This window comes from Salmo trutta, chromosome 24, assembly GCF_901001165.1.
Source record: "Salmo trutta chromosome 24, fSalTru1.1, whole genome shotgun sequence".
NCBI lineage: Eukaryota > Metazoa > Chordata > Actinopteri > Salmoniformes > Salmonidae > Salmo > Salmo trutta.
The window spans coordinates 10,253,170-10,264,065 of NC_042980.1; the positions used below are offsets into that span (position 1 = coordinate 10,253,170).

The window sequence follows — 10,896 nt, forward strand, 5'->3', positions numbered from 1 at the left end:
TGTTTATGGACACCTGCAATATGGAGAAAGAAAACACTGATGTGACATTGTTGTGCAATGAGCTGTCATTCACAACTGGAGGTTCTAGTCTGGGAGGTTCTAGTCTGGAGTGCCCGGTTAAATTGTGGTTGAGGGTATTTTTAAAAACTCTAAATTGTTAAATGAGTGAGAAATAGATGTCATTGTTGCAATAGTTTGTGAGTGGGCAACATATACTATCATCTTAAATTGACATGTTTAATTATTTTGCCATATTAAAGTATATTGTGCTAATTCACCTAATGTGGACAGTTTGTGTTACTACCTTACACAGGCTTGCGTTTTCACCCATACAATTGAGTGGAATTACACATCCTTTTTATCTCAGATTGGTGGTTTTAGTATAAAAGTTTAGTCATTACGATGACATAAGACTGATTGCTTCAAACAGTTCAATATCTTTGGTTTTGTTCGTCACACGCGCCGGGATGTGCAGGATTTAGAACGCGGAGTTAATCAAATTGCCAGGAAATGGCACAGAATATTGGGGGTGGGGTCTCTATAAAAGTCGCTGGCCACAAACCAACACATGGATTTGACAGTCGGTCTTTCACTTAAGTTATCCAACAGAAAAAGTGTTTTGTTCCCTTTTCCGTGGTGGCAGCCTCCCGAAATCAACATCCGACATTGCAAAATATAGATATAAGCATTCTACAAGTAATGAGTGACGTGCATGCGCTTCACTGGCCACACTAAAGGGTGAAATACCAACCATCTATTGGTCCTTTCTACCATGTATAGATTATTCCAAGTTTCCGTGTGGCCTTTGAATTGTGTTCGTTTAAACAGCGCTACACCCCAAACGTTTTACCCTCTATTCTACTGAATTCAGCGTGATATCCATAGAAGTTATTAACAAAAAAAGTGTTGCGTTTAAACTTACAGCGTTGGCGACCCACTTGAATCAAAATGTAACTAGCTGCTCGATACAAGTTGTCCTCTAACCAGTGACGTCAAATCTAATTGTATTTGACCCTTGTATCCGGCATGAAATGCTTAATTACGAGCCCTTCCCCAATAATGCAGTTAAAGTACCAACATTAGCAAATAAAACAACACAAAATACCTATATACAAGGAGTACCGGTACAGAATCAGTGTACTGGGGTACGAGGTAGTTGGGGTGATTGATTGCGGTAATATACACATTATTCCCAGATTCCATGTGTTTTTTCCAGCTGTGTTAGTTAACAGGCCGTGAAACCTCATCTCCCCCTCTCCCGCAATTGATTTCAACGTGATATCGATATGTGTGATTGGCAAATAAGTGTTGCGTTTCTCTTCTCATTTTGGCGACCCCCCCCCCCTTGTTGAGATCCCTTGTTGATACGAAAGACAAAGGGCATATCGGCTTGTTTCGAAAACCGGGTTTAAAGTGATGATTGTTTACTTTTCTAAACGTTAAAACACACCGCGTCGGAATTGTAGTTCACGTGGAGCCAAAATGCTGGCGGATGTAACCGGGGAAAACTTTACATTGTGTTTCAACAGCGCATTACCTGATTTTTCCCTCTAATCGATATCAGTGATTTATTACCACTTGTAAAAACAGGGTTTTTGGTGCTTGTTTAAAATGATTACTATTGTTACAACTTGCTATCCATCTACACATGCGTGTGTATGTTTAGGCTTTCAATATATCAGGATTTGTTTCTGCATCTTGGATATTGATTTGGACACGTTACATGTTTTGTCACTGGGCTATTTATCAAAATGTCTAGTCAACAGGAAGCAGCGACGAAAAAATAATTTAAGTAAAACATTCAACTTAAGTTTTATGAATTGAACTTCATTTCCAATGGTATAGTTTCTAATGGTATTTAATCAGGCAAAAACGGCCGCATGAGTCCAAAAACGTTCTACGATGAATTTACTTGTATGATATAGCAGAAATCTCCAAAACAGGCCTAGGCTGAGTAGGGTTTAATTAGTTAACTAACGTTACCTGCTAGAGTTAGTTATAACCTTACCTGGCAATCATTAACACTTGAAACTAAGAACACATTTACAATACATTATGAATAGTGACTCATTGGTGGACTGTGTAGTTATTAAACAATATTTATTTGAATTGACAAGGTTATTGCATGATAGCTGTCTCCTCGTGCACTTCTTCTTCTTCGGTGGAGTTTTACGGCGGTTGGCATCCAATATATTGGATGCCAACCGCCGGGGGGCAGTACAAAAATAAAAAATGTATGAAATGAAGTGTATGCACTCAATACTGTAAGTCGCTCTGGATAAGAGCGTCTGCTAAATGACTAAAATGTGAAATGTGAAAAATATTGCATTACCGCCCCCAACTGAACTATAGTATAAATCCATTACACTTTGTGATACGAAAGGGAAAAATAAATATATATTTTTAATTACCCTACCAACTAACATTGCACACATTAAAACCCACCACCATATTCCACTACTTTAACCCTATCTGATCCTACCCCATGCCATGATCTGAGAGGACAGGACACTACCACTCAACACACCCTGTAACTCTACTGAAGTCAAATCTCCTACCCCCAAATACTTCTCTGCAAGCTGTCACCACAACATCTATTTTCTGTGAAGTACGTTTCATTTCTGTGATACAGATAACCATTGCTATGAACGCTAAGAAGACAACCTTACTGAAACATATACTGTATCACTCATTGGCTTATTCCTCTGTTCTGGCACAGATCTACTCTTCACAGAGATACTCTCAGAATCCCTCACCCTTAATCCACCCTCCTACTTTCTTCACTGCCCCAGCATACGACATCTTCTGCACTACTCTGACCCTGGCCACCTCAATATGCCTCTCTCGCAAAGGAAATCTCCGATGCACAGCAAAATGGTCACCCCTACAGTTGACACAACTTTTTCCACCAAAACTACACATTCCTCTGTCCCATGTCCTCCTGCACACTTCCCACATTTTGGAATCTCCCTCCTACACACTGCTGTGACATGCCCATAAACATGACACCAATAACACAGCAGTGTATTCAGCACAAAAGCTCTAACAGCATAACTAATATGTATCCTAACATTACTTTGTCAGGTAAAGACTCTCAATTAAAGATCAAAAGAACAGACTGTCACCTCTGTTACACCACGCTCCCCACCGGATGTGTGGCGCACCAAACAGCGGGCTTCACAAACACCAGGAATCTTCAACCTAAATTGCTCCACCTCCACACTTAACGCTACCCCAGAAATCACTCCCTTCAATGGTGCCCTGTACTTAAGCGCAAAGCAAGATACAGGTCTTTCCCCAAGTTGTGTCGCACGGAGCACCTGCTCCCTCTGATCTGAAGAAACACAAACATACATCACAAGTCCACTTTGGGTAACTTTCACTGACAACAGCACCCACCATCTTTTCCACCCAACATGAAACCACCCATGGATCTGCCGAAAGGCCTGGTTCCACCCTCTTCAAAAATCTCACTTCCATCGGACCAAACGTATCTTTATCATAACCATGCCCATCAATGCAAGGCTCTGAGCTCCTCACAACACCTTCCACCCCTTCTATTTCACCTCCAGAACTCAAACTGGGTTCCGCCACACTCTTTCAACTTGACATCAATCTTCCTCAAAATACCCTCTCCCTTGTTATTGCTAGCGTTAACAGATTCAAACCCATCCTCTACCTCCCTGTCTTTTCAACCTCCTCTCTCTTTCCCTCCAATCCTCCTCCCTTAACGAATTACCTGACTCCTGAAAATATTAAACATTTCCAAGCCAAAAACTATTTTTAGCCTACTCGAGAGACATGCTAAGCCCTGTACTCCCTTCACTTCAAACTCAAGCCCGTCTCGTGCCCAACTGGTTCAATAACAATGAAAATGTGCGCAATCACCCCCTCTAGCTTGTGATCATTCTTGTTCTTTTAGTGGTGCATGACTCCTGTGGTTGGTTGAAGGAGTCGACCCTTGCTCGACTCCCTAAACACGTTGAAACAGATGCATATACGCCACCTCATTACTTCAGAGTCCTACTTGGAAGACCACAGGGTGGGGGTGATGGGAGTAGTGAGGTTTATAGGGAATTATTTCATTTTATTAGAAATTCAGGGTAAGTTTAAGAGAACATAGTGACCGGCCTCACACTCCAGTACAGTAGGTGGCGGGGTATGCACCTGTCAGTTGGTTGCAATCCACCAATAAAAACTTGAAGAAGAAGACAGAAGACTATTTGCTCCTAGAGGACTGACGTGCATGATGCTGACCCCCCCCCCCAAAAAAAAGTGCATGATGCTGCCTATTTGCTCATCAATTTAGCCTATAAAAAGCCTATTTTGTTAAATATTGTGTTGCAAAAGTCAAGGGGTCTGATATTTATTTAATCCATTTTAGAATAAAGCTCCAACATAACAAAATGTGGAAAAAGTAAAGGGGTCTGAATACTACCCAAATGCACTGTATCTGTATCATTCATCATCATCAATAGCGTCTCCCAGTTCTTCCTCACATTTTTGTTTAACATGTTTTGTGTCATCGGGAAAGGCCTATATCAACCCTTGATACAGTTTGGATATCAACTTTGGAGGTTTGTCAGACTGCCTTAAAATAGCATCTGGCTTGTCCAATGTTTTCTGCACAGAGAATAAAGTTTTGTATCTGCAAAAATTCACCTCAGCTGTCACAGACTGGTGCTGCCTGGCCCTGCTGAGACCCCTGTCACAATCTGATCCTCCTATGATGAGACATGACAAAGAATTACCTTAGTGTACATTTATACATTACATTATCCAAGAATAGAATCAATGGTTCAATCATTTAAATTACCATTATTATCCCAGACTAGCCTTAAGCTTAAACTGCTGTCATGTAGCTACTGTAGGTCTACCCATCAATTCAAGATGGAACTTTGTATCATTTACTGATATTGTTAATATACTGCAAAATTCACCTGAGCTCCATAGACTGGTCCTCCCTGGCTGTCTGACCCTGCTGGGAACTCGGTCACCATCTGATCCTGCTAAAACATACCGACTGTGCACTAGAGGGCTGCATTCCTGCTGGATGCCTATGGGACCTGCTGGTCCTGAGAGAGATAATTGCGGCCTGGTCGCCATTTTTCATGCTGTGGGCAGTCAAACAGGGATGAAAATATTTTTGTTGGCCCAGATTATTTGGAAACGGTCTTCTTTCTGCTTTTTTATGCGTTAGCCTACCTATTGTATTAAAAGCACATATTTTTTTTGCATTATTCACACACTCAGAATTCGCTGCTTTAACTTCAGTAGCCTACCTAGTTAGGCGTGAGATTTCAAGTTTGCCTAGTATGTGGGTCTCATTGAAAATAGAGTAGGCTGCATACATTAAATATGAAATGAACTTAAATATGATTAGAATGTAGTTTACTACAGTGTTTGTAAATACATTTTCATAATGGAAAGAAGTGGAGGGCGCTCAACCAACGTGAGTCGAAGTGCAATCAAATAATTTATTGAAAGGGAAAAGACACAATGCGCTACTATGGTAAGCGAGACTTGCACCTTTTCATTTTCAATAAGTATTGATTCCCCATTTATTTGTCTCTGCCTGCAAATTGTCCTCCTAAAAGGTAGGCTATATCCTATAGGCCTATGCAAAACATAGCAATTGTTGCTGTCATCATTCATTCTGCTTCAAGTTCAGTAGTCATACCAGAGAGATCAGGTGCACGTGTGATCTAAATTAAATAATATCTTGACAAGGTCGCAATTGTAAATGAGAACTTGTTCTCAACTTGCCTACCTGGTTAAATAAAGGTGAAATAAAAAAGTGCTGGGACCATGGCTGGCAAGTGAGCTGCATCACATACGCCTAAAATAACGTTGCGGGACTGTGGTTGGGTTTGGGACCAGTTCTTGCGGTAACAGGTGGGAGTCGGACAGAAAGCCAGCAGGTGGAGTGTGGTATGAAAAGCTTCTGGAGGGGGATGAAGAAATTGCTCCCGCACAGACCTTTACTGTGCACCGTGACAGTGAAGCCTGTAATGTTAGAGCTGTTTATTACTGTGTCAGTGTGAAAAGTAGGGAATTAGCTAGGGAAACAGACAGATCGATAACGTTACATTGGCATACTGACTAATAACTCACATTGCACTGAAAAAGCGTCAGAATATCAATCTTCAAACGTTTGGCTGATGGTTTCATCGTTTGATTCAGTTCTATTGTGATTGAGGCAAAAATAATAGCTAACGTTAGCCAACTTTTAGCCGGATCTCCCTCTCTCACTCTTTCACTCTCTCTCACTCTCTCCAATGGTACATCAACTGGCGAAAGCTAGCCAAGTTCATTTACTTCTGTTGACATGGGACAAAACAAAGGCTACAATATATTTCCATACAAACAACTGCTTTCAGATAGTAATAATAGCCACCGCATATTGCTATCTGACAGATAGCTAGAGGTTTGAGCTGACCCAGCTGTGGTATCCACTAGCTAGCGTAGTTAGCTAATTCATTCACCTGAAACATTATGTAACATTACATGTCAGTTACAATACTAGCTCAGCACCAAGAATAAACACTAGTTTAGTTTTTTGGTTTGTTAAGTTAAACCGCTGTTACCTTGCCAGCTACATCAGTAAATTGAAGAGTAGTCAGTTTATGCTCTGCTTGCTTTTACAACTCGGTGAAAGAGTGCAACACACACTATTGTCAACTCTCCAGTGCTAACCCAGCCAGCCTTCCAGAAGCGTTGCTTTCACACAGCCTGTCAGCCCGCTTTGTGGTGTCTGCACTGTCCTAAATCCAGCCGGCTGAACACTCCAAACAGCCTACCCGACCGCTCAGAGTCGTCCGCATGGTCCTAAAGCACACGTTGCTGTTTTTTGTATTAACATTGCAATGATAATACTGGGGGGGACAAAATGCAATTTCAGAATGTAGGGGGGATATGACACTGTTCGCAGTGAAAGTTGCGCCCCTTGGTGTCCCCACATAATATTTAAATTGATGAAGTGTGATCATAATCATTATTTTAGCGATCTATGGTGGTAGACGTCTTTCCTAAGAACAATGCCCCCCCATCCCAGTTGATTTGAGCTGCAGAACCGTGTTTGCAGAACCGTGTTTGCGGATGAAAGAGTAAACTTCCCCTAACCTTAACCATTTTAGCTAACCCTTCTCCTAACCTTAACCCATTAACCTAACTTCTAACCTTAACCCTAACACCTAGCTAACATTAGCCAGCTAGCTAACGTTAGCGTTAGCCATCTAGCTAACGTTTGCCACAACAAATTGGAATTTGTAACATATCATACATTTTGCAAATTTGTAACATAATCTGTGACGTATCATACAAAATGGAGGAAGGTAATCCACAAATGAATACATACCATACGAATCCTATCATACTAAATGGGGTGTCTCGGCTTTACGAATTTAATAATACGAAATGCTCTGAGACTATGTTGCAGCGCAACCAAGAAGAGTACTATGTTCGGATTCTGCATCAGTTTTTTGCAGTATAGGATCTGGGAAGTCAGAATTTTATTAGCGTGAGAATTTTATTAGCGAAACAAAGAAATGGGATAGAGGTTCTGTTTTGTTGTATCCCTGCTCATACAGGTCTTGTAATGGGAACAGAAGAGAGAAATAATGATGTCTAGGATGAGATTAGAGCATACAGGATTTCATGATTTCAAAAAAATTGACAGGGAAGCATGGTACTGGAATGTGCAATGGGTGTATGGTGGAAGAAACAGTTGAACATGTATTAACATAGTATTATTATATTGTGAATTTTATGATGTATATAGGGAGAGTTTACTTGACAGGGTAAGAGAGATGGGATGGGGTTTGGGTGGTATTTTGGGTGGAGGGATGGGAGTAGTGATATTTGATTAGAAACACGGAGCTAGATAAGAGGCTGTGACCACTGAGGTACAAAGAACAGTGACCGGCCTCACACTCCAGTACATTAGGTGGCAATGTATGCACCTTTTAGTTGGTTACGATCCACCAATACACATTTTTTAAATAAGAAGAAGCTAGCAGCTATGTGTATTAACTGTTGGGGTACCCATGTTGCTGGAGAGCAGAAAGGGCCATGTTATTCAGGACCCTTGGGACGTCCCTACCCCATTGAAGTTGAAATGTAAAATGGTTAAGGTAAGAGTTAAGGTTAGGGTTTAGAGTTGGGACGTCCTCAGGATCCCGGATAGCATTGACTGTGAGAGAATGGAAGGTTGAGGTTTCCAGGGTCAGAAGGTATCGTATGGGTTAGTTGGTAGGTACATTTTTCTTCCCTCCCCTTTTTGTATCATAAAGTGTAACAAAGTCACACTTCAGAACAGCAGGCCGACACAGCGCACAGTAAGTGTTGGCATGCATAGAGATCCTATTAAATTACTAGAGGGGCTATGTCATAAACCCTCAAAGTTCCAGAATGGAGTGAAATAGTCAACCATATTGGTCAGTGAGAAAGCCAAATCGCTCTAATTGGAATGAATGGCTGTAGTGGCATAATCCAGGAAAATAAAAGGGAAAATCAAAAGAAATCAGCCAAGACCTCAGAAATAAAGTTGTAGACCTCCACAAGTCTGGTTCATCCTTGGGAGCAATTTCCAAACGCCTGAAGGTACCACATTCATCTGTACAAACAATAGTACGCAAGTATAAACACCATGGACCACGCAGCCATCATACCGCTCACGAAGGAAACGTGATCTGTCTCCTAGAGATGAACATACTTTGGTGCAAAAAAATCCCAGAACAACAGCAAAGGACCTTGTGAAGATGCTGGAGGAAACGGGTACAAAAGTATCCATATCCACAGTAAAACAAGTCCTATATCGACATAACCTGAAAGGCCGCTCAGCAAGGAAGAAGCCACTGCTCCAAAATTCAGTTTCCAGCAATCCCTCATCTGGAACAACGATGTTCCATGTTCTACACATGTTCTACACCACCTAGAAACCATATTGACTTTCACAGGGAAAAGAGAACACATGTTACACTGCAAAAAGTCAGCTCTCAAAAACAAGGGAAAAAAGCAATAAAATGGGGGAAATATTAATTTTGCTTATTTTAAGTATCTGCCAACAAAACAGGAAAATTACACTTGCCAAGATTTTTAAAACAAGTAAAAAATATCTAGTCTCAAAGAACGCAGATATCTTAAAACTAGTGCGGCCAGACTAAAAACAAGTAATTTGTCTGGATACAAAGAGAAGATTTAAGAATCATTTTTTAAATATGTAGGAAAATGTGCTTAAATTTAGCAAATGCTAGTGCCATCATCTTGTAATAAGGCTATATGTTTAGTAAATATATCTTTAAACCAGTACAGCTACACTAAAAACAAGTACATATGTCTGGATACAAAGAAAATATTTAAGAATTATTTTCTCAATATGTAGAAAAATGTGCTTAAATTTAGCATCCAATGCTATTGCAATCATCTTGAAATAAGGCCATATACCCTGGAATTAACAGAAAAATAGCATATTGTGCTTAAAATAAGTAATCCTGACTAAGATAAATGTACTTGTACTACTACTAGAAATGAGATTGGCCTGCTTAAAGAAAGAATTAATCTCATTTCTTTTCACTTCTTTATCCAGAGGCTGATATGGGCAGAACAAAGGATGCAAAAACAACAAAGGCCATTGGTGGTCAATTTGAAAATGTAAGACCTATGGCAAGATAACAAACGTAACAGTGCTTTAAAACTTCTTATAATAAACAACAAACACCCTGCCTATTTATTAAAGGTTATTGGATCGGCCGATACACACAGTTCTGTTATCGGGACCAGAAATAAAAATTTTTTTTTAATTGTGCAACCCTAGTCAGTAATGAACTTTTTCCACTCGGCCATAGCATTTTTCTATGAAGAAGTTATGTCCCGGTCGTGGATGGCGTCCGAGAGGACTTCTGTCTGCAGCAGAGTGTCGCAATGCACTTGGGATATGTGAGGTGAAAGGCGTAATAACACGCCATGAGATACGTCACGCTGGCATAGATGTCCTCTTTTGGGAAGGTCACCACAGGCATGGTTCCAATGGCCAGTATGCAGTTGGTTTCACAGACAATCACGACAGGGCTGAAGAGTGGTCTCACCTGAAGAAAGGTGTTGGGGTCTTCTGCAGAATGACACAAACACAAAGAGAAAAACAAATATGACCACAAAAACAACTCACACCCTTTGTATGTTATGGTCAAGTAATATGAAATTTCTAATACATGCACACATTTCTTACCTCAAGGATGTGAAGCATAGCCTCACTTGCATGTCCTAACTTCTTCGGTGGAGCCACAGGTGATGGGAACATGTCAGGTAAAGCCTTCATCAAGGCGATTGAGTGCTTCACTGTTAAAAACAAAAATAGTCTCATTTGATTTACTGCAGCCAGTTATTTAAACAAACATTAATAATTTCATGGGATTCTCCATTGTCAACAGAGCCAGTAATTACCTTTGTCCAGCAGCGGTGGCTTCATGACCTTTTTGAACACTCCATAAAACTGTGCCTTGTTGTAAAAAGTCCCCCAACGGGTCTTCAGTTCAGGTACGAAGCGGGAGGTCCCTCAATCAAGGATCCGCCAGAGTTCATCCATAACCTGACACACACACACAGACAGACAAACAGACTGTAAGACTCTGTCTATCTAGCTCGAGGCGTAGGAAGCATTAGCCTGGTTACTACCAGACCGAATTTTCGCGAGCTCACTGTTTTACATTTGCCCGAAGTAGTTAGCCCCCGTCCCTGCTATGTCTTCTCACGCTGCTCAGTTCCCAAGACCATCGCCAAGCAGCTTGGTGAGAAGGTGACAACATTTGGTGTGATTATTCGCAAATGGAAGAAACACAAAATAACTGTCAATATCCCACGGCCTGGGGCTCCATGCAAGATCTCACCTCATGGAGTTGC

General features: G+C 40.9%; 1 long non-coding RNA gene across 1 annotated transcript; it reads right to left on the reverse strand.

Moving 5' to 3' along the window:
* Positions 1–9,695: 9,695 nt before the first annotated feature.
* On the reverse strand, positions 9,696–10,622 carry LOC115160662 (uncharacterized). The gene is made up of 3 exons (XR_003869101.1): positions 10,441–10,622; positions 10,226–10,335; positions 9,696–10,108 (listed from the first exon to the last, which is right to left on the reverse strand). It is a non-coding gene; the product is annotated as an uncharacterized LOC115160662 (long non-coding RNA).
* Between the last annotated feature and the right edge of the window lie 274 nt (positions 10,623–10,896).